Source organism: Mus caroli, unplaced genomic scaffold (genome assembly GCF_978045245.1).
Source record: "Mus caroli unplaced genomic scaffold, Mus_caroli_1 scaffold_10, whole genome shotgun sequence".
Classification (NCBI taxonomy): domain Eukaryota; kingdom Metazoa; phylum Chordata; class Mammalia; order Rodentia; family Muridae; genus Mus; species Mus caroli.
The window spans coordinates 49,461,076-49,483,876 of record NW_028227265.1 but is presented as its reverse complement, the minus strand read 5'-3'; the positions used below and the strand labels follow the sequence as shown (position 1 = coordinate 49,483,876).

The window sequence follows — 22,801 nt, the reverse complement described above, 5'->3', positions numbered from 1 at the left end:
TCTCCTATGCAATGTGTGTCATGATGCTTTGGGATTAAAGAGAAGCAGAGGCAATTCCTAACACTGGGTATGGCTAAAAGGAACTGCATTACTGAACATTTTAATTCCCAGGCAGAGAGATTGAAAGTGGACTATTTTTTTCTAATTTTTCTTCACTGTTAACTTTCCATCCTGACTTTTGATTACAGATTAACTATAGCTACTAGAAGCATGAGAACTTCACCCAGTGTGGTCCAAAGGTTAAAACACATCAAACACACTGCAAGTTGTTGTCATGGGTCCTACAGTAAACTGCCACTTTGTACCAGCTGAAGATAGGCTCCCCTCCCACCAAACACCAGTGCCTCATTATGACTCAAACTGGGAGTGGATCTATGTTGGGAAGGTAATGAGCAATATTTGCTGCACTGGATCAAGGGTGGGTTAGCCATCTTTTTATTCTAGTACTTTCTTTATGCCTTTGCCCTAACTGCTCTAAAACTACCTGATATTCCGTTAGTTAGGCCAGCTGCCCTTCTAACAGGACACCATGAGGTTTTCCTACACAAACACCTCCATCTTTCCTAGCACTCTTGTGTCATTTCTACTGCGATGCCCTTGCTTCCTCACTTCCTCTTTTTCCCTTTCTTATTTCTCTTCCCTTCCTCCCATTTCTCTTCCCGAATGCTTTGCTATTGTTTCTCGTGTCCTTTTCTTCTGTAATTCTTTAAAAGTGTAAACAATTCTTACCTTAAGTCTTCTGCAGTAAAGGGCTGGGATCATTTGAACTATTAGCTAAGGAATGATCTGAATGCATGGTCTCCATTTTCCAATAATTACAATTATTCACATTTCAATTTCTAATTTAGTGTTAGATTTTCAGGATACTTCTTATGTGTTAATAAATACTTATAAAGGTTAATTAATTTTTTAAAATTTTATTTTATTGATAAAGAAACAAAAAGCAACACACTGATAATGTACAAACCTGTAAGAGCCCCTGACACTGGGGACAGAAACAAGATAGTTCTGAGATCTTTTTAGCTAACTGGCTTTGCTGAAATGGAGTGTCTCATTCAGAGAGAGACTGTATCTCAAAGCAATGAGATGGGGAACATAGAGTAAGATACGTTCTTCTTGCACTAGCGCCCACAATGCACACATCCACTTGCTGACACACAGACACGGTCTTGAGTCTTGCTTGGAAAACTCATGTCTGAAGACCTGCAATCTGCCACTGTGCGGAAAGGAAGCAGGTGGAGAACACGGGCGTGACTTCTTAGGGAATACAGGGTCACCTCCTATGTCAGTGGGAAAAGAGCCAAGAGAAATTCCACACTTCTTGAGCAGTTATGAGAGGGGAGCCTGAAAACCCTCTCGACCCATTCCCATTGAAATAATGCCCAGTAAGTCGATCTCATAAATTCCAGATATTGAAAAAGAAACCTTAGCTCTTAAATGAGATGAAAATCCACTGCATGTTTTCTATTATAGCTGAGGTTTTAGGGGAGGCTCTGTTGGTGTTTTAAGCACAGTTAACAGTGATTATGTTTTGGGCAGTCTCATGGTTGATAATTCAATAGCATTCTTGAGGGGGTAAAGGACTTTACTCATTTGTTCAAGATTTATAAAGAATATAAAGAAGAAATATGAAACATTGTGCTACTAACATTTTTCATTTTACTTTTGACTTTGGAAACATTGTATTTTGGGAACATTAATTTGTAATTAAGTTGTAGAAATTTGAAGAACTATCAAGCTTAAAATGCAAATAGAAGAGCACACATATAACCAGCATGCATTGTTTTAAGAACGAAATAAGAACAATTTCTTTTCTGAAAAGATGAAAAGAAATTGCACTTTGTGTAGCATACATAAATTTATGGACTGTGCTGAACTTTTGCATTGAGCAAGCACATCACATGACTGCCAAGCAGGTCACGTGATTGCAGATTGCCAGTGTTGAGTATTGGCACTTCTGTTTCCTACAGGAACTGGGTGAACATAAACTCTTGGTAGACAATGGTATGTTTTCTATGAGAAGATTGCTCAGTTGCTTCGGCTGCAGGCTCTGTTCCTCATGCCTATTGTGCTGTGTGGTTGTCTCATGGTTCTTGTCTCCTGCCTTCTGTGCCCCTTCAGATTCATGTGCCTTCTGCCACGTGTCCTGATTAGGTTTTTGTCAAATTCCCTGTACACAAGTCTCTGTGGGACATTTGCTTGCTTCATGGTTGAAATGAGAGGGTGGTGCTCACTGTGGGCAGGACCATCATTGGGTTGCTGGTCCCAGTGGCAAAAGAAAGCAGACCCGAATAAGCCATGGAGAACAAGGTAGTTAGCAGTGTTCCTCAATAGCCTTTGACTCATTTCCAGCCCAGATGTCCCTTTCCGAGGGATTGGGATCAGGACATGTGAGACAAGCAAACCCTGACCTTTTCTCTCCAGTTGCTTTTGGTTATCATGTTTTAGCACAGCAACAGAAAGCAAACCAGGACACTATGTTTCCTCAGTCCATGCTGCTGCACATGCGGAGCTAATGAGATGGACTTATTGGACTGTTTTCTTGCTTATTCATTTCAAACTGGTCCTCTGTGCCCTAAGCTTCCTTCCCTTTCCTCCCCCTGCCCCCCCCCCAGGTTCTGGCACACTTCAGGACACCATGCGAGAGACTGAGTATCATACCTTGAAGTTACCTAGAAAGGGCGGGGAAGTTCCAGACACTGCCTTGTTCTGCCTTGTTCTGTCCAATTAGTTCCCCAAACCTCACTGGGGAGGCTGTTTAGGTGTATGTGATTATGTTTTAATCTGAAAATACCTGTGCAGTTCCAAAAGCACTGGTCCCTAAAGATTGGTACTAACAGAGAATGCTCCTCTGCACAACACTAGGCCACCTGTCACCCTATTTCCTTCTCTGGTCACTTCATCTCCTTTTTCCTTTGTGAAATATCAACTCTTGGACAGAAAATCCTTCTGGTGATCCTTCAGGAAGATCTCACACAAAACATAACATAAATGAGTGCTATGTTTTATCAAACATGAGAATGTAATAAAGGGTATACTAGGATTTTTAAGATGCTGTTGTATCAGCACATGAGAACAAGAGGTATGTTTCTTGCATTTCTTTTCTAAATTTGTTTTGTCTTTGTTGGGTTTGGATTCTTTTCACAAAAAAGGACATTTGCTTTGTTATCTTGCACTTATGTACCAACCAAAGATAAATGTTTACAGTGAACATGTGAGTGTGGGGACCCCTGAGAATCTTTCGGTGGTTTATGTTCAAAGGCCTTAGCAAACAGTTTCATCATATCCAGAAGGTACTGTATGGTAGAAACTGCATCTTTCCAAGGAGAAAGGGCCCTTCCTCAGTCCTCAGAGTTAGATCACCCAGTAGTCGGGACTGTGAGGATGTCCGCTGACCTTTTTGTATAGCTGTATTAATTTGGTACTTGGTATTTTTTAAGGCATTTCTGTGGGTCAAAATTTGTATAATACTTATTGATGAATGGTAAATTAATCTTTTCATAATTACCATATGCCTAAAACCCTGTAACTATTTTCAATATTTTATTTATGTTTTCTGGCTATAGGTATTTGTGTGTGTGTTTGTGTTTGTGTGTGTGTGTGTGTGTGTATGTGTGCATGTGCACAAGTGTGTATGGACATAAATGGGTGGGCAAGTGTATGTGCTAACATGTATGTGTCTATATCAACAGAATAGGATATTTTTGACTACCATTGAAAAGAGCTCTTAGAGACCTTGAGTAAAGACCGCTGGAAAATGCTGAAATATTACTCAGAAAGAATCTGGAGTCCTGTGAATATGGCCCATCAGTTGAGGAAGTCCTACTGGTAAAACATTTTTTTTTTCTCTTTTCCATGGGCCAAGAAACTGGAGTGTGACCCCCTCCCTATAGCTAACTAACTGTTCTTTTTGATATAGCTCAGAAATCTCTGTGCTGTAAAACCATTGTGTGCCAACAGTGACTTAGAGAGCTGAGTATGGCATGCTTTCTGCCTTGCAGACCTCATCTGCGGGAATCCACAGGTGCATGATAAGTCACTGTAACTGAATCTGGTGACGGAAACATCAGTATGATTATGCTATAATAGAGAAACTGCCCCTGGCCCAGGATTTAAGCTGTGTCCCTGGGGCTGCCTTAAAGAGCCCTCCCACCAGAGCTCTGTTTTGGTGAAGTGTAAATTCCTGTGGCTGATTAGTTCTAGTTGAAGCCTTACTTCCTTAGCACCATTTCTCAAAACACTTACTTGTGACCTCTATCTTCAGAGAGCATGTGCTGGAAGTTTAATGGTTCTCTGTGACTCCATCCTGCTGTTGTGACACTGTACCATAGCTAGCTAATCTTATAATAATGTGACATGATAGTGCCACTTCATATCACATTTGAAAATGGGCACCTCCATGAAGATAAGAGGGGTCATTTTCACAGTGCTGGTAAAGGGCCTTACTCATAGGTTGGTGTACCTCAGTTAATAGAGTGCTTGCCTCATAAGCATGAGGACCAGAGCTTGATCCCCAGCACATGTGAAAAGCTGGCACCATGATGTGGACTTGTAATCTAGCACATGGACACAGAACCAGAAGGGTTCCTGGGACTTCCTGGCAAGTCAATATAATCTAATTGTTGAGCTTGAAGTCAATGAGGGACCTTGTCTCAAAGGAGATGGACAGAGTTCCTCAGGGAACCTGAAGTTGTGCTCTGATATCAACATACAGTGACTTTGTACACATAGACACAGACACACAGACCGCCCCCCCACACACACACTTAAGAATTCTTATTCTGTGATTATGGTAGAGTCACTAAATGACTTGTTCAAGGATGCACAACGAGTAGATGGAAATAAGCTTTAACTCTTGGCAATACCTTCCCCAGGTGACATATGAGAGGAGTATGTGATATTTATGGTCGGCAATGACGGAAACCTCAAGAAGACCAGAGGATTACTCAAAAGACTGAAGATTGCTATGTTTCAGGATTTTCCTTGTCCAATCACATTAGGGCAGTGGGAAGCTTGTGATTGGACTGGAGAAGGGAGGTGAAGCGAAGATTAAATATACAGAGAGAGAGGTCTGAGGATGAGAGGAGAACTAGAATGGAGGCCAACATGGTGTTATCCAAAGGTTAGAATAATTGTGTTAAAGCTTTCTCATTATCATTTGGTTCTGAAATTATTATATTGGCATCTTGTAAATTATATTATTATTGATATATAAATCTGATTGGCTAATTATGCATTAAGAGTCTTGATTCTATCAAGTAATTAGGTGTTGAGATGGCTAATCAGGGGCGTGTGGGGCATTTCGTGAAATCGAGAGGAACTCAGGGGCCCTGTCTGAGAGATGGCCTGGTGGGAGCCATGTGGCCTAGCATGGCTGGCGAGTTGGTGGGCAAAGAGATTGAGGGAGTGACATTACCTGGAGCTGGGACTAGCTCTAGATATTTTTTGAAACATTGCTTTGTCTATATGTGTTTCTCCTAGAATTGAACATTGGGATGCTCATTCTACAATAGCCATTTGCTGACTTCGTAAGCAGTGCAATGTAAGGCATTTTCACAACTGCAGGAAATGTTTTGAAATGTTTGGTGTGTGTGTGTGTGTGTATGTGTGTGTGTGTGAGAGAGAGAGAGAGAGAGAGAGAGAGCGTGCATGCATGCGCGTACGTGTTCAACAGTAACTCAAACAGCCCAGGACTCTGAGGAGGTCCCCAGGTTGGTATGGTGGCTCAGACATGTAGGTACATTTCCTTCTAAGGGTTTGGTTTCTTCTGTGTGATAATAGAGGTAATAAGACAGGAGATAAGGCTCAGAGCGTAAAAGTGCCTCCCAGAACGTCTGGTGGCACACATGTCTCCACCCCCAGTGGCACACAAAGTAAATCAATAAGATCATTTAAAAATGTATTTTTTTTAAAAAAATGAGACAGTGGTATCCAAGTGGCAATCTCTCACATATATGGGTAACACATATACTATTTCCACATGCTAACACAGAAGGAAGAAGTGGTCAAAAATGCCTGTTAAGATAAAATTGCCTTACAATAAAAAGGAGAGCTGCCTGGCTAATAAGCAAAAAAGTCTTAGGGCAAGCAGGGCTGTACAGTGCCCTGCATGCTTGTTTTCCCAAACCTTGCAGCCATGCTGAAAGGGATATTATCTAAGGCCATGTGTAAAGAAGGCTGGGCAGTCTATATTGTTATCTCCTGTGAATCCAGATGAAATTGAGACCCAGAAGGCTAGAAATTTTAACCAGACACATTTACAGTGTAAAAGAGAAGGACTTCTAACAGGAGTCTGTCTGATTTCAAAGCTTCTAGCACATTCTGTTCTGTCCCTTAAGCACCCTCCCCAGTCCCCTGTCCCCTGGAGGAGGCTGTGGCCAACTAGAGGTAAGGTCCCAATAAGGCTATTTTAGCTGATTTTTCTCCTCTGCTTTGGAAGCTGGCCTTCCTGTTGCTTCCTCTGTCAAGGCCCTGTCACCCCCCACATTGTTAGGCAGGGAAAGGACCACCCCTGCTATGTTGACAAGAAGTAAGCTTCTAATTTGCAACACGTCTTTATATGGCTTGTCAGCCCAGAGCTCCCACCATAGAAGATTTCACAACAGCCCTGGCCACCTTATGCTATTCTAGGCAGTGTTATAGTTTTCCTGAGCTATGGTATTGGGAAACCCTTGCAGACACCAGTTCTTCACCCTCTGTTTTAATGCCACCAGGATTTATCCTCTCCTCCCCCATTTCCTCTCATCTTCAAAGAAGTCATATTATCTCCCATTATATTCCAGGCAGCATGTGGCTTTGGGTTACAGAATCAAATAAATCCCGATATCCAGGAGTCTGCTGCTTTGGCTGTGCACACATAGACAACAGGAAAGGCAGACTTGGTAAAGTCATGCAGTGTGCCAGCAGGCCAACTAAGACTTCAACTTTTCATTTGGTGTATGTCCCAGGATATACTTAAATGGGGAGAGATTTCTCTCAGCTTGAATGACAGACAATGGTTTTGTTTCTTCCTTGTAGCTGTCCCTTGGAGGACTGCTGCTTCTCCTGTAAACTGCCCAGTGTGTGTCTGAGAAAGATTAGGATGGTCGGCAGGGGTGGGAGACTTTCATCAGAATTTATTACTGTTCAAAGCCTCCATAAAGGCTCTCATTTAACACTGGCCTTTGTATTTCTATCCATGAAAATCGTTCATACCATGACCAATCTGATACATTGTCAGTGTGCTTCATGGAATATTCCAAACTAGACCACAGTGAACTATCTCCTTGGTGGGAGGAAAGGGGAAGGCATGGGTCAGTCCAAAAACAGAAGTGGCGTTTTAAATCTGTGTGGCATTTTCTATCCAGGTCAGAGCTCGCTTAGGCCAGCAATGATGGATACTCTGTTTTGACAGTTAAGAGAATACCTTGGATAGATGCTCCCCCACCATGTGGAGTTTGACAATGAACCAAACTTTCAATTAGTCTCCAGGAAAAAAAAAGGAGGGTCTAAAATGTACAGTCTTTTGTCCCCATTGAAAACCCAACACCTGCCAATTACAACTGCCTATCTAGCAGTTATATTCGTGGTTTTCTTTCATGTGGTGACAAATCTTGCTTAGCATCTGTCAGAGTTGTGTTCTAAGAAAAGAAGATTGTATGTACTCACGGTGTCTTTATAATTCTTTATTTAAAACATCTTAATGTTCATTAAACACGCATCCCCACCCCCACTCACACACATACACACACCCTCCCTTGCCATCAGTACTATTTAAATCAACTCAAAATACGGAAGAAAGGAGGCTGGAAGAAAGAAATATTCTTAGGGGTGGGCAGAGACATGCTGGCCGTATGTTGTCGTAGAACACCATCTCCTGCAAACTGATGAGGAGGCGAACAGAGGCTTAATGTCCAGAATTTGACCTGGATCCTACATAGGCTGAAGCTCAGAATATGTCTACGATTTCTGTACGCAGAGGCTACAGTTCTAATGACTTAAAGGCTAACAATAAAACCTTGAAACAAATCTGCATGTTAAAAGCAAGCACTGTAAATCATGCACTGAAGGGGGAAATGTGAGCAGGACCTGGAATGTGGGCCGTGGGAGGGCTGGGGCATTGTTACCAGATTGCAAGTATCAGCCTTAACTGCAGGGTCCAAAAAATGTGCCCTTCCAGATTGCAGCTTGTGCCCTGACCCTGTGTTTTAAGTTCACTTGGGGACCACGTCGAATCCCTTCTCCTTGCATCCTAAGAGGAATTTGTTTATGTTGCATCAGTTGCACCGGGAGTTGGTTAGTAATTTAAATTGTGTTGATAAAGGACCTTGGCAGCTTTTAGTGATTAACTTTGTAAAAAAAAAAAAATTCTCTTCTGTTATTCACTCTCACCTCTTCCAACCCTCCAATCAACTGGACAAGTACTACCAATTGGGAGGGAGAAGGGAAAAACGTAAGAAAAAAAATAGTGTGTGTTATTCTAGCAGCCTTCTTCCTTGTATGTACGTATGTACGTAACCTCCTATATAGAATGGAGTCTATATACTACACCGCTCAGTGGCTAGACCTAGGTAGCCCTACAGAATAACTCGAAATGATTGTTGAAATTTTTCAACTTGGGCTAAAAACGGTCAGGCTGTTTTGTTGAAAAACCAATCAGAACAGCAATTAAACTTAGAACAACCAAAGCCCATGCGTCAAACCTTGCAAATACAATGTGAGTAGTAGAAGAAGAAACTTTAGTATTTCCATTTACTACAGTTTCATGTTCTGAACATATGCTGGATTTTTTTTTTCTGTTTTGTGCATTTACTGTCTTTTTTTTCTAAGTTTTTTTTTCTCTATTAAGTTGTATATCTTCTCTTATTTTGATTCACAAGAATTTTTTAAATGGAGAAGTTTAAGCTCTCGAGGGAAGATAGACTTGCCCAATATAGATTGCCCAATTTATGTGAGTCATCTTGTAGGGATTGAAGCTGTTGGTGATTGTTATACGCTGGTTCACTTAAATAATACAGTCAGGATCCTTCCTCTGCCCTTGGTCCAGGAAGATGGCTGTGTTTTTGTCTGGATGGATGACTGTGTCTAGTCTTCTCTGGGCTTGTGTGACAGGGTAAAAACATGTATCTCAAAATCCCATTCTTAACTGGGACAACTCTATCATTCTCCTTCCTCCTAAGACTTAGGAATCAGTACAGAAGAGAGGACACAGGGCTTTAAGAGCCAGAGGTAGATGACTACAAGGACCGACAACTTTCCAAACACAACAGGGCAGCTACAGTTGTCACACAAGAGTTGTGACAACTTGCACAAGGCCAGCACATGCTCAAGACAGACAAAGTCCTGCCATGGAGGGGTGAGGTGGGGATGAAGGCTGCCCATAACCAAAGAGCTATTGGCAATTGGTAGCTCCCACCAGGGAAAGTCAGTTTTCTTTAAGCCTGGTAGATCAATTAGATATGTCACTGGGAAAATACACAGCCAAGAATATATCACCAGCACAATTGGCCTTGATGGAGAGAGAAGGAAGGAGGGAGGGAGAGAGGGGTAGGAAGGAGGATGGGAAAATGAGAGAGAGAGAGAGAGAGAGAGAGAGAGAGTTGAGTTGGCAGTGAAGTGAACATGGGAGTGGGCATGAGATCAAAATACATTGTATGAAATTCTCAAAGAACTAATTAAAAATGAAAAGATCAAAACCTCTAAGGTAAAAATATAGTCCTTCTGCTTTTGACATTATTTGCCATATTTTGTGATATACCATTCAATAATGAGATGTTTTTCTCTAAATCCTTCTCAATGGAGGAAATACATTAAAAAATTGTAGTTGGTTTGTTTTCTGGCGTTACTGCTAGTTTACAAAAACAAATCTGTTTTAATCTTGGGAAACAAATATCTCTCTGTTAAACAAAACAGTGTTTGCTAGTTAGCTCTGAGAAGCTGTGTGACCTTCTCTAGGGAAACCATTTCCTCCCCATCCAGTGTCCTGACTCAGCTGCTTCAAGTGGGCTCCTGAAGCAGGTAGAGATATCGCAGGTATCCAGGACGTTCCGGCAACCTTGGTTGTTATTTAGGATGCATGAGTTTGCATTTAATGTCTTAAAGGTTAACATTGTTAAGTGCTCTGCAAGATCCTCAACTGGAGAGTTATAGAGATGCAAAGATGCTTTCCTCTGGGTTCCTACCGCATCTATATTACAGCCAACTGTGATGCTGAAGCCCTGCGCATAGCTTGAACCTAGGCATTGTTTCACAGGCAGTACTGACTGTGACACCAGCATCATTCTTTCTTAATGAACCTTTCCAGCTTAACTTGAAGGCAACAATTTTGTAAGCATTTTAGAATTTCAACATTGTAGTTCATGAAAACTTACTGCATCTGCTTCTAAGGACCAGACTTAAAGAAACAATATGGCACGATGCTGGCTTATTCTCTATTGCTTCTGTACTTAATAGTTCTAGGTAGGAATATTTGTGATGCTCTTTTCAAATTCTTATATTAAGCACAACTACCTATGTTATGCATAAGAAAGAAACCAATTTTTTTCTAAGTAAAATCTAGTATAGTAACTATCTTCCAGACTCATCTCAGACATTTTGATGGATCCCTCTGAAGTGATCTTAAGAAAGTGGCTAAGATGTGATGGAAGATGCTAGGAGATCCGAAGAAAGAAACAATCTAATTGGTGCTTCACAAGACCAGCTCTGTGTCAAAGCTTGCAAAATTAAAAATATGGATATATAAATATATTTGAACAAGGATAAATAATATGTCATTACATGAAATAGCTCAAAACCTGAAAGCTGTTTATTAAAAGTAATTAATGAATTACATCATTTGTGTCATTCAAGATAATGTGGTTACTTTAAACAGCAAAGGAGACTAATGTAATTTGAGAGACTGTCATATGTATATATAATGATATATATGAAATCATTTTATTCTTTGAAAAATAAAGAATGAAAATGCTCAGTGAATTATCATGGTTGTCCTTGGTTTTATATATATTTGAACGTGTAAGTTCACACAAATCTAGACACAATTTATCTATATTTTAACTTTAAATTATACTTATTTTAACTCACCTAAAAATTAAAAAACAAAACAACCTAACAGGTCAGTCAGGTAAGTTCTAAGAACAGGGTCAAGAAAACAACAGCAGCAACAGCAGCAGCAGCAACAGAACAATCCTTTCTGAAGCATTAATTAGTCTTTTTTTCTCCTAAAATTTTGTTTTACATGAAGACCTAGATTTCTGATGGGCTTACTGTACTTAGCTTGAAAACTGATGGGAAAACACAGGTATTCTCCATTGCATACCCATAGGTCATTAGCTTATGGGAGAAATTTCCTAGGACCAAGTGATGTAGCTTCTGGCTTAGTAACTATCATGCCATAATTTGGCGTGTACCTGCTAGGGATCTTCCTGGTTTCAGGGAATCTTGTGACTCTTGGGGGAAGGCAAAGTTCTTTACATGGAAGCTGTTTTATACAAAGAGGACGATCAGCAACTAGACTTGCCAGCCTTGGATCACAGCCTATTACTTCACTCCTCCATCTCAGGCACCGTTGTTAAAGTAGCAGTAGCAGCCGCTCTCATCCACCATCCAGTGGTAACATGAGACTTTAGTGATATCCCTGATCTACAATGGCAAGCATGACTCTCAAATGAGCAGAGCTCCGGGCGGTAGGCTGGAAGCTATACCAGAGGCAGCTCGAACTGAGAGACAAATCTCATCCTCAGGCTCAGTCTCACAGGTGCTACCATTTATCCGAATGATCTTTCTGCCAGTGACTGCAGATTTTGAAACTAATCTGTATTAGAGACACACATGCAAATCACTTACAAGTCAGTTATTCAACATGGTGCACTATGAGAAAGTGTTCCAGTCTGCTGTTGTTGTCTCTCCATTTTTTTTTTCATTCTCCAGCGGTGATCACTTTTAATTCTTTTTTAAAGCTGGATGATGATGATGATTAATTTTTTTATAGGCAAGTCATTATCTTCCTCCCAGTCTGCCCTCTGATGTTCCTCATCCCATACCTCCTCCCCATCTCCAAAAGGATGTCTCCACCCTCCCACCCCCATTCCATTAGACTTCCCCATTCCCTGGGGCCTCAAGTTTCTCAAGGGTTAGGTGTATCTTCTTTCACTGAGGCCAGACCAGGCAGTCCTCTGCTGTATATGTGTCAGGGCTCATATCAGTTGGTGTATGCTGCCTGGTTGGTGGCTCAGTGTCTGAGAGATCCCAGAGATCCAGGTTAGTTGAGACTGCTGGTCTTCCTATGTGGTTGCCCTTCTCCTCAGCTTCTTCTAGCTTTTCCCTAATTCAACCACAGAGGTTACTACCTTCTGTCCATTGGTTGGGTGTAAGTATCTGCATCTGTCTCAGTCAGCTGCTTGTTGGGCCTCTAAGAGGTCAGACATGCTAGGCTCCTGTCTGTAAGCACACCATAGCATCAGTAGTAGTGTCAGGCCTTGGAGCCTCCCCTTGAGCTGGATCCCAATTTGAATTGCCTGTCACTGGACCTCGTTTCCCTCAGTCTCTTCTCCATTTTTGTCCCTGCAGTTCTTTTAGACAGGAACAGTTCTAGGTCACAGTGCTTGACTGTGTGATGGCAACCCCATCCCTCCATTTGATGTCTTGTCTTTCTACTGGAGGTGAACTCTATAAGTTCCCTCTCCCCACTGTAGGACAATTCATCTAAGGTCCCTCCCTTTGAGTACTGAGAGTCTCTCACCTCGTAGGTCTCTGGCACATTCTAGAGGGTCTTAAAAACACATATTTACGTTGAAACATCCTACCATGGAAAAGACAGATTTTTTTCACTAGCTCTTCTCATAACTCCCCAGTTTTTTCATTCTCCAAATATAGCTATACTTTAGGTTTAGGTAAATACTGCGTGTTTAACCTAAGATATGCATGTAAATATTTTTATAGTTGAGCAATTTGCATATAGGATGACCCTTCCTCTTCTTTTCTTCCCCTTTGTAAAATTTCTTGTCACAAAGCTGTTAACTGTCCCAGCCTTTCCAACTGCTCCACTCTCTGTACACTCAGGATCGTCACAGTCTGACCATTTCAGTTCTACAGGCTTGCTCTTTGTTTTAGCCCAACTGGTCCAACTCCTTCCTGAATAGCTCAGTTATAGAGGTTTCCTGCACATGGTGCTGAGGACTATCTTGAATGTTCCCAGGGCTTCTGGATGTTCAATCTTTCTTCTTCACACCCTCTTGGCACTTTACTCAACAGCTTCTTGAAGGGGTGTGTGGGGAAATTGCAGTGTTATATACCTGAAGGTGAAGCTCATTTACTTTGTGATCAGGACTTGCAGCTTGAAAGCATATAAGATAATTTTTGCTCTTATTTAGGAAACACTGTTCTTTTGACTTGCTTCCCATGATGCTTCCTAAGGTGCTGAGCTCAGCATCACCTTGACACCTAAGCCAAAGACTTCACAAGAGAACACTGTAAGCCAATTTATCTCCTAAGTACTGATAAAAATGTCATCAAAAGGTGTCAGCAAACTGAACACAGCAGCTCAGCAAAAAATACCGTGTAGCATAAGCAAATAAGGTTTGTCCTTGGCATGCTAGAGTTGTAACACACACACCAATCAATCAGTGAGGTGCATCACCTTGGTGGAATGTAAGATAAGAACTGCATTATCATTTCAATAAATGTGGCAAAAAATATTCAACAACATCCAGCATTCTTTCCTCATTACAATGGTCAGTACTCTAGGTAGAGAAGGGAATGTCATCATACGACCAATGTAGTTTGTGAGGCATCACAACTAGCTGTATAACCAAAGGGAAAAACCAGGAGGGTTTTCCATTAATATCCAATTCCAAACAAAAATGCTAAATCGTACTGCATAGCTGTAGAAGTCCTAGCAAAGGCAATCAGGCACACACAAAAAGTCAAAGGCTTTGACATGGAAAAATTCAACGGAAAAAAAGTACAAAACCATTTCTTTATGCAGATGACATGATGCACCCAAAGAATCTGCAAAAGTCCATAAATAGAGAAGAAAATTTACACATAAAATCTACAGTGTCTCTATGTACATAAAACCTAGTTGAAAAGAAAGCCAAGAAAACCATCTTATTTGATAACATAAAAAGAATATCAAGTGACAAAAAAAAAAAAAAGTATTAGGGCTGGGACTCAGTGGTTAACGTGCTCTCCCATCATGTGTAAGGATTGGCAAGGTAGCACCGGAGAGATGACCACCTCCCACCACACCACAAAACCACCAACAAAAGGTTGGGACACATAAACCATAAAGCCCACTGTGACGTATTAACTTCCATCAGAATGAATTCTATAAAAAGTTAAAAAGAGATGGTGGGAAGAGTGCCTATCACATGGACGTGCTTGCTGTGCGGGCATAAGAACCTGAGCTTGAACCCCTAGTGCCCACGTAAAAAGGTAGGCATGGCTAGTCTCCTCTAGTCTGTATGTCTAGTCTGTAGGAGCAGAGACAGGAGGACCATTGCTGCCTACCCAACTCCACAGCCAGTGGGGGAATCTTATCTCAAAGGAATAAGGAAAAGAGGACACTCAATATTCTATGGATTCTGCAGTGTACACACTGGCGTGCATACACCCCCTCCATACATATGTGTTGTGTACATGCACACATATGCACACATACACACACACACACATGCACATAAATCAAAAATAATCAATGTAGAAAAGAATGTGGAGTGAATGTAGAGTAATGTAACCAACACTAGTAGTGTGAAATTTTCTAAAGACATGAAAACCAGAGCTGTCCAGTGCCCTAGGAGCTCCTCTTCAGAACATGTATGCAATGACCATGGAAGTAACTACCTTGCAAATATAGCTTACTCTCATGTTTGGCATCATTACTCATAATAGTTAAGTTATGGGAACAGCTTGGACATCTGTGAACAGATGTATGGATTAAAAACCAAGCACACACCCCCGAACCTCGCCCCCCCCCCCCTCACGCACTTCAATCCTAAAAGTTAACCGGATCTTTGCATTTTTTGCACATGGATGAACCTGGAGGACATGTTCTAAGCCAGCCATGGGAGGGAAATACTCTATAAGAACATTATGCATGGAATCTAAACATCTAAACTCAAGATTACAAAATAAAGGCTGAAACCATGGCTACTAGGCTCTGCAAAGTATTTGAGGAGGAAAGGGGCTAGGTCAGAAGAACACAAAGTAGCAAATCTAGGATAAACACGGCTGGTGAACTAGCATACAAGAGGGCAATGTAACAGCAGTGCACATAGAACCCTTTTGCACACGGGTTTTCATTGTCCATAAAGAAGGTATGTCAAATATTAGCTTAGAATCTCCTCATTGTAGCAAGCTTTGTGTTGTCTGCCTGTCTGCCTACCCACCTACCTGTCTGTCTGTCTGTCTGTGTCAATCTATCTATCTATCTATCTATCTATCTATCTATCTATCTCTCATCTTTCCATGTATCATTTATAATTATCCTATGTACTTAAGTTGTATATCGTGTATCCCTTAAAAGCACATGATAACATTTATTTTTAAAAGGGCAAGCTGTATCTTTCGGATTGCTGATCCCTCTTATATGGCCTGTTCCATCCTCCACCAGATTGTAAAAAATCCTGAGTATTCTACAAAAACTTTGATATGTCTGTTTTCATGTATTCAGTTAGCTGCTTGTTTCTTTGATAATTTTCTTCTCTTGAATTGCTTTCCTAAATCTGTATTTTTCACTTCTTTGACCTTGCTTACATTGGCTACTCTTCTCTATTTCATCTATTTTCTTCTTTAGTTAGACTTGTTTAGAGGCCTAATTTACATGTAACATACCTCTATATTAAGAGAATTACAGTTAAGAGAATTTAAGCAATACATATGATCATCACCTCTATTAATTACTTTGCTAGATATTGCCATAAAACACATAAAAAAGAACTTAAAGAAGAAAGAGTTGATTTTGCATCATAGTTCAAGGTTTAGTCATGATGGGACATCAAAGCAACCGAAGAGGCTGGTCACGTTGCATCCACAGTCAGGAAGAAGACACGTGACAAGTGTTACATGACTTATTTTTATTCACCCCAGGATCCCTCATGGAATGGTGAAGTCCACCTTCAGAGTAGGTCTTTCCATCTCAGTTAACCTCATCTAGAAAACTCTCATAGACATGCCCAGATATTTGTTTCTACAATGTTTCTAAAGCTTGTCAAATTGACAATGGAGATTAACCACTACCCTATAAAATGTGATGGTTTTGTGTCTACCTTCTTCTGGGAGTTGCAAGGATGGTCAGCATGTCTTAGTGAGTCAGTCCATGTATGATTAAACAATGCTATTCTATTATCAGATCTGCTGTGTTAGCTTAGCACTTTTGACCAGATACAGCTATATATCACTTATTTCCATTAGGAAGAAAAGAATGTTATGAGGAGTGCAGTTCCAGATTGTGGGTGAACATACACTTTCAAGTAAATACCAAAGTATTTCATGGAAATACTGGGCCTTGGTTAAGGATAAATTTATCTAATGAGCTGTTTTCCAAAGTGGGAGGGTTCTTTGACATCATCACAAGTCACTGGTCTCATGTTAACACCAGCTCTCACACCACCAGCCTTTTACAATTTAGACGTTCTAGAGGGTGTACAGTAAAAAGCATTTAAGTTTTTTAATGTTTGTTTCATAGAAATATTATAAGATTTCATTATGTTGAAAATGAAGCTCAACCTACAAAAGCAAAGGATCAAACAGCAGTTAGTAGGCATTTTAGGGTGGGAGGAAAAGGGAAGACATAGGCTGGGAATTTATCTCAGGGAAGAGCATTTGCCTAGAATGTCCAGGGTCCTGAGTCTGAGCCTTGGCGCTGCAAAAGTAAATAAATAAAAATAAAACATTGCTTTCCAGCTGACTAATGATGTCCAGCATCTTTTCAAAGAAGTTGGTATATTTTGTTTTATGAACTGGCTGTTCAAATATTTTGCCAATGTCTTTTATCAAATAACATGTCTGGTTCTTACTGAATTATAAAAGCTCTCGGTATATTTGGATATAAATTCTGTGTCAGATATGAGTCTTGCAAATATTTTCAATCCAGATTGTGGGTGGTCTCTTAATTTTCTTACCAACGGCCTTTAAAAGGCAGAGGTTTTAAGGTTTTATAAGTCTAATTTATAAACGTTTTGCTGGATGATTTGCATTTGATGTGCCAATGTAGGTAAACTTTGTCAAACCCAAGCTCATATAAATTTTCTCCTGCATGTCTTCTGAGTTAGACTTGATTATTAGGACCTATAATCTCTTTTGGTTTTTTATTTCTTAATTTTTTTAGATTGAATCTCCTGTTAGTGTAGGCTAGCCTTGAACTCAATATACAGCTGAGGAAGGAGGCGCCCTCCTCTCTCCAGAATCCTGGGTCTGCAGGTGTATATCAGTATGTCCATAATGAACCCAGGGCTTTGTGAGAACCAGGTCCCCTACCAACTAAGCTGTATCCCAACTCCTATAATCACCTCTGCATACAGCATGGGATGATGCTTGAGACTTTTGGGATGCCTATGAATATTGAGATATCCAATGCTGTTTGTTACAAAGATTTCTTCCTGTCTTTGAATAACCGTGGCACTGTTACAAATGTCAAGTTGTTGCGCGCAAATGGGTTGGCTCCCATGGTCTCTGCCCCCTCCCTTTACCTGTGTCTCTTCTTACATCACCACCACGCCATCTCACTGATTAGATTCTGTGGTATGCCATGCAGGATGGCAGTGTGAGTGCCTGAGCTTCACGTTTTCTAAATTGTTTTGAGGCTTTTAGCATTTTTTTTTTTTTGCATAGAAACTTTAGATTTGGCTGGTTGGTTTCTACTGAAAAGGCATGTGGGATGTTATTTGGAGTGTACAGAGTCTACACACTGTCATGTATGACGTGGACATTGTAACAGCATTGGGTCTTTAAATCCTTTAACAGACTCCGTTCCTCATTCGCACAGGTGTTTGTGCTGTCTCTCTCTTTGGAAGCTCCCGCACACAGCCCAGGGTTTTGCTGTTTGCCACCAGGTACTTCATTTCCCTATGATGATTACAAGTCAGCTTTTCAATTGCACTGCTGTAAACATCAGGTTATAATTCTTCCCATAAGCTCTTTCCTCGTGGCAAATGTCCAAGGCGCTGCTGAAGCAGAATTCAGAAATGCATGCTCAAATTCTTTTCCTTACTTAAACGGACACATGAAAACACATATAAAGTGTGAGGTTTACAGGATACCAGGTGATGTTTAATGTACAGAAGGTACACATAGTATGCATGACACATGTATATATTGTGTGACTTATGGTAAAATATATATATAGGTCCTCAATTACTATTTCTTCATAGTGAGAGCATAGTTGTCCCAGCATCCTGAAATACATAGCACATGAAGGTAATATGGAATCACTCCACTGCTCAATAATGTAAGAACTTTGTAGCCCTGTCTAGGTGAAGCTCAGTTCTCACTGATCAAATCTGCATGTACCTCCCTCCCTTCTATCTCTCCAGTCTCTTTAACCCCCAGTATTCTCAACCTCTATTTTGTCTTCCATATATGAGTGAGATTACATAGCATTTGTCTCTCTGGGCTTAGTCTGTTCATCAATTGTCAACCACTAGGGTTCTCTCCATTTATTGCCTATTATTATAATTAGTTTTAACTTTAATTCCTAAAGTAACAGATAAACTTTTAGTCATAATTATCCCATTTTCAACCCATGCGTGTTTTAACTGATAATGCTGCCCCCTCATCTCCGCTCTGCCTATTTCCTGCTCCCCACTGCCTCATCTTCTCTTTTCTGTTTTCCCATTACTCAGTTCTTTCTCCTCCTCTGGGAACTGCTTATGTGAAAGAGAGCATGTCTGCAACTGTGTCATCTCTATTGCTAGACTTCCAAATCCACCCATTTTACTGCAGGGTTTAGAGGTTTGCTTTTCTTCACAGCTGGGTAAAATTCCACTGTGTGTCTGTGTCTTGGCTAGTGTTAGCAGTGCTGCAATAAGCACAGACATGGAGGGGTCTCTAGCCCTCGGGGAGCACTTCTTGAGAGCAGAGAGCCAGTAGGGTGATGACTGGACGAGCCATAGTTCTGCTGAGTACTTTCAGGAGCTCTTGGACTGCTTTCCACACGCTGTTCTAACGTGCACCTCACCAGCTGTGTGGCACGGCCCTCTTCTCCACCCCTCAGAACTGGCCATCACTCACCTCTGTATTTACAGTCATTATTCCTGGAATGAGTTGGTTTTAATTTGTATTTTTCTGATCATAAGAGGCATCAGAATATTTATATATCTATTCATGTTGCCATTTGGGTGTCTTATTTGGATACATTTGTATCAATTGCCCATAACTTTATTGTGCTATCAGGCCTCCAGCAGTTGGATTTTAAATTCCTCATAGGTTCTGAATATTATCTTTTTGTTAGGATTATAGCTTGCAAATATTTTCTCCCATCCTGTAAGGTTGTCCCCTTATTCTGATCATAGTAACTATCCTTTGGTATGTAGGAGGTTTGTAGTTTGATATAACCCCATTGTTTATTTTTATTTTTCCCTATGTTTCTGAGATCTTATCTAAACCAAAACAAACAGAAACATTTTGCTCATTCCAATGTTTTAAGTATTTCCTTCATTTTCTCAGTGCTTCCATTGCTTCAGGGCTTGCTTTTAACATTTTATTCTTGCTTTCATGCTTTAAATTTATTTGTTCTTATTCTCATTAGTTTGGTGTGTGTGTGTGTGTGTGTGTGTGTGTGTGTGTGTGGTGTTAGTGCACAGCACCACAGCACTTACATGGAGATCAGAAGACAGCCTTGTGGTTTCAGTTCTTTCCATTTTCAGATGCACCCTGGGATCAAACTCAGATTTCCAGCTTGCAGCTTCTGGTAGCATGCACCTTTTCCTACTTGCAGACTCACTTTTAAGCTGTTGTTCACAACTGATAAGAGACAGCTCAGTTCTTCTGCATGTGGGTAGTCAGTGTCCATGGCACCATCTAAGGACCAGGCTGCCTTTCCTCTGGCACAGTTGCCAGCACCTTTATCCAAGGGCAGTGTACCCTGAGGCTTCCTGGTCTGTTGCTTTCTTCACACGCCTTTTTAACTGAAAGGGTTTTCATGGTCGGATAACTTTATTCTATTGTCATGTTAAACTCAACGAAATATTCCTAAAGCAGCTTTCTAAATCCTACACGTTGTTCCACCTATAGCCTTATCACTGTTGATTTAAGTCAATTTTATCTCTTCCTATCTAATCTCTATGCCTTCTTTTCATCATTGTATGGTGTTGAGTAGAGGAATTAAGATTCGTTCCTGCATGGCTTTTTGTTTTTGTTTCGTTTTTTTTTCTTTCTCTCTCTTTCTCTCTCTCTTTCTTTTTCCTTCTTTCTTTTTCTTCCTCTTTCTTCCTTCCTTCCCTTCCCTTCCCTTCCCTTCCCTTCCCTTCCCTTCCCTTCCCTTCCCTTCCCTTCCCTTCCCTTCCCTTCCCTTCCCTTCCCTTCCCTTCCCTTCCCTTCCCTTCCCTTCTTTCTTTATGACAGAGTTTCTCCACGTGACACTGGCTGTCCTGCAACTCACTTTGTAGACCAAGCTGGCCTCAAACATATACAGATCTGCCTGTCTCTGCCTCCCAAGTGCTGCAACTAAAGGCATGTGCTATCATCACCCAGCCTTGCTATTAATATTAAGGAGAAAAACATCTATTTCTATTAACTAAGATATTATTAACTGTAAATTTTTGTTCCCTTAGCAGTTACCTTAATATTTCTAATATATGGATCATTTTTACCAGGAACTTTATAGGCATTTTGTCAGATACTATTTCTAGATCCATTTAAAGGCTCATATATTGCTATTCTGTTCATATAATGTGTTATTACTGGTTTTCAAATTTTAAGCCATTTAAAAAATTTTTAGTAAAATATCTCTTGGCCACAGCATATTATTTTTACATATTGATGTAAATATTTTTGTGAAGATTTTTGCATCGCTGTTTATGAGAAACGTTTGGCTATAACTCTCCTTTCCCATAGTATCTTTGGTTTGGGGGTTGGGATAAGCTGGTCTCATGGAATGAATTAGATGTTCATGCCTCTTTGCGTATGAAGAATTGGTTTTTATTTTTTATTAAGAGTTTGGTAGAATTATCCAATTAAGCTACCCACACCTTGACAGTGGGTTCGGTGACATTTTAATTGATCCAGTTAATATTTATGTTTTTTTTTCATTTTTAAAAATTTATTAGGTATTTTCCTCATTTACATTTTCAATGCTATCCCAAAAGTTCCCCATATCCTTCCCACACTCCCCTACCCACCCACTCACACTTCTTGGCCCTGGTGTTCCCCTGTACTGATGCATATAAAGTTTGCAAGACCAATAGGCCTCTCTTTCCACTGATGGCTGACTAGGCCATCTTCTGATACATATGCAGCTAGAGACACGAGCTCTGGGGGGGTACTGGTTAGTTCATATTGTTGTTCCACCTATGAAGTTGCAGACCCCTTTAGCTCCTTGGGTACTTTCTCTAGCTCCTCCATTGGGGGCCCTGTGATCCATCCAAAAGCTAACTGTGAGCATCCACTTCTGTGTTTGCTAGGCTCCTTCATAGCTTCACTTACAGCCATATCTGGGTACTTTCAGCAAAATCTTGCTAGTGTATGCAATGGGGTCAGTGTTTGGAGGTTGATTATGGGATGGATCCCCAGGTATGGCAATCTCTAGATAGTCCATCCTTTCGTCTCAGCTCCAAACTTTGTCTCTGTAACTCCTTCCATGGGTGTTTTGTTCCCAATTCTAAGAAGGGGCAAAGTGTCCATATTTTGGTCTTCGCTCTTCTTGAGTTTCATGTGTTTTGTAAATTGTATCTTGTGTCTTGGGTATTCTAAGTTTCTGGGCTAATATCCACTTATCAGTGAGTACATATCATTTGAGTTCTTTTGTGATTGGGTTACCTCACTCAGGATGATGCCATCCAAGTCCATCCATTTGCCAAGGAATTTCATAAATTCATTCTTTTTAATAGCTAAGTAGTACTCCATTGTGTAAATGTACCACATTTTCTGTATCCATTCCTCTGTTGAGGGGCATCTGGGTTCTTTCCAGCTTCTGACTATTATAAATAAGGCTGCCATGAACATAGTGGAGTGTGTGTCCTTCTTACCAGTTGGAACATCTTCTGGATATATGCCCAGGAGAGGTATTGCAGGATCTTCCAGTAGTACTATATCTAATTTTCTGAGATACCATCAGACTGATTTCCAGAGTGGTTGTGCAAGCTTGCAATCCCAACATTGGTGGAGTGTTCCTCTTTCTCCACATCCTCACCAGCATCTGCTGTCACCTGAATTTTTTATCTTAGCCATTCTGACTGGTGTGAGGTGGAATCTCAGGGTTGTTTTGATTTGCATTTCCCTGATGATTAAGGATGCTGAACATTTTTTTCAGGTGCTTCTCAGCCATTCAGTATTCCTCAGGTGAGAATTCTTTGTTTAGCTCTGAGCCCCATATTTTAATGGGGTTATTTGATTTTCTGGACTCCACCTTCTTGAGTTCTTTATATATATTGGATAATAGTCCCCTATCTGATTTAGGATAGGTAAAGATCCTTTCCCAACTTTTTGGTGGCCTTTTTGTTTTATTGACGGTGTCTTTTGCCTTACAGAAGCTTTGCAATTTTATGGGGTCTCATTTGTCGATGCTCGATCTAACAGTACAAGCCATTGCTGTTCTATTCAGGAATTTTTCCTCTGTGCTCATATCTTTGAGGCTTTTCCGACTTTCTCTATTATAAGTTTCACTGTC

General features: G+C 40.6%; 1 long non-coding RNA gene across 3 annotated transcripts; it reads left to right on the top strand.

Annotated features, from left to right (window-relative positions):
* Nucleotides 1–265: 265 nt before the first annotated feature.
* LOC110300547 (uncharacterized) lies at nt 266–10,932 on the top strand. 3 transcript variants are annotated; one of them, XR_002378585.3, is made up of 5 exons: nt 266–418; nt 3,693–3,828; nt 4,875–5,122; nt 5,482–5,542; nt 10,557–10,932. It is a non-coding gene; the product is annotated as an uncharacterized LOC110300547 (long non-coding RNA). The 3 variants fall into 3 exon arrangements; XR_002378584.3 differs by having other exon boundaries at nt 266–385; nt 10,557–10,931; XR_002378586.3 differs by lacking the exon at nt 5,482–5,542 and having other exon boundaries at nt 266–385; nt 10,557–10,931.
* Nucleotides 10,933–22,801: the final 11,869 nt, after the last annotated feature.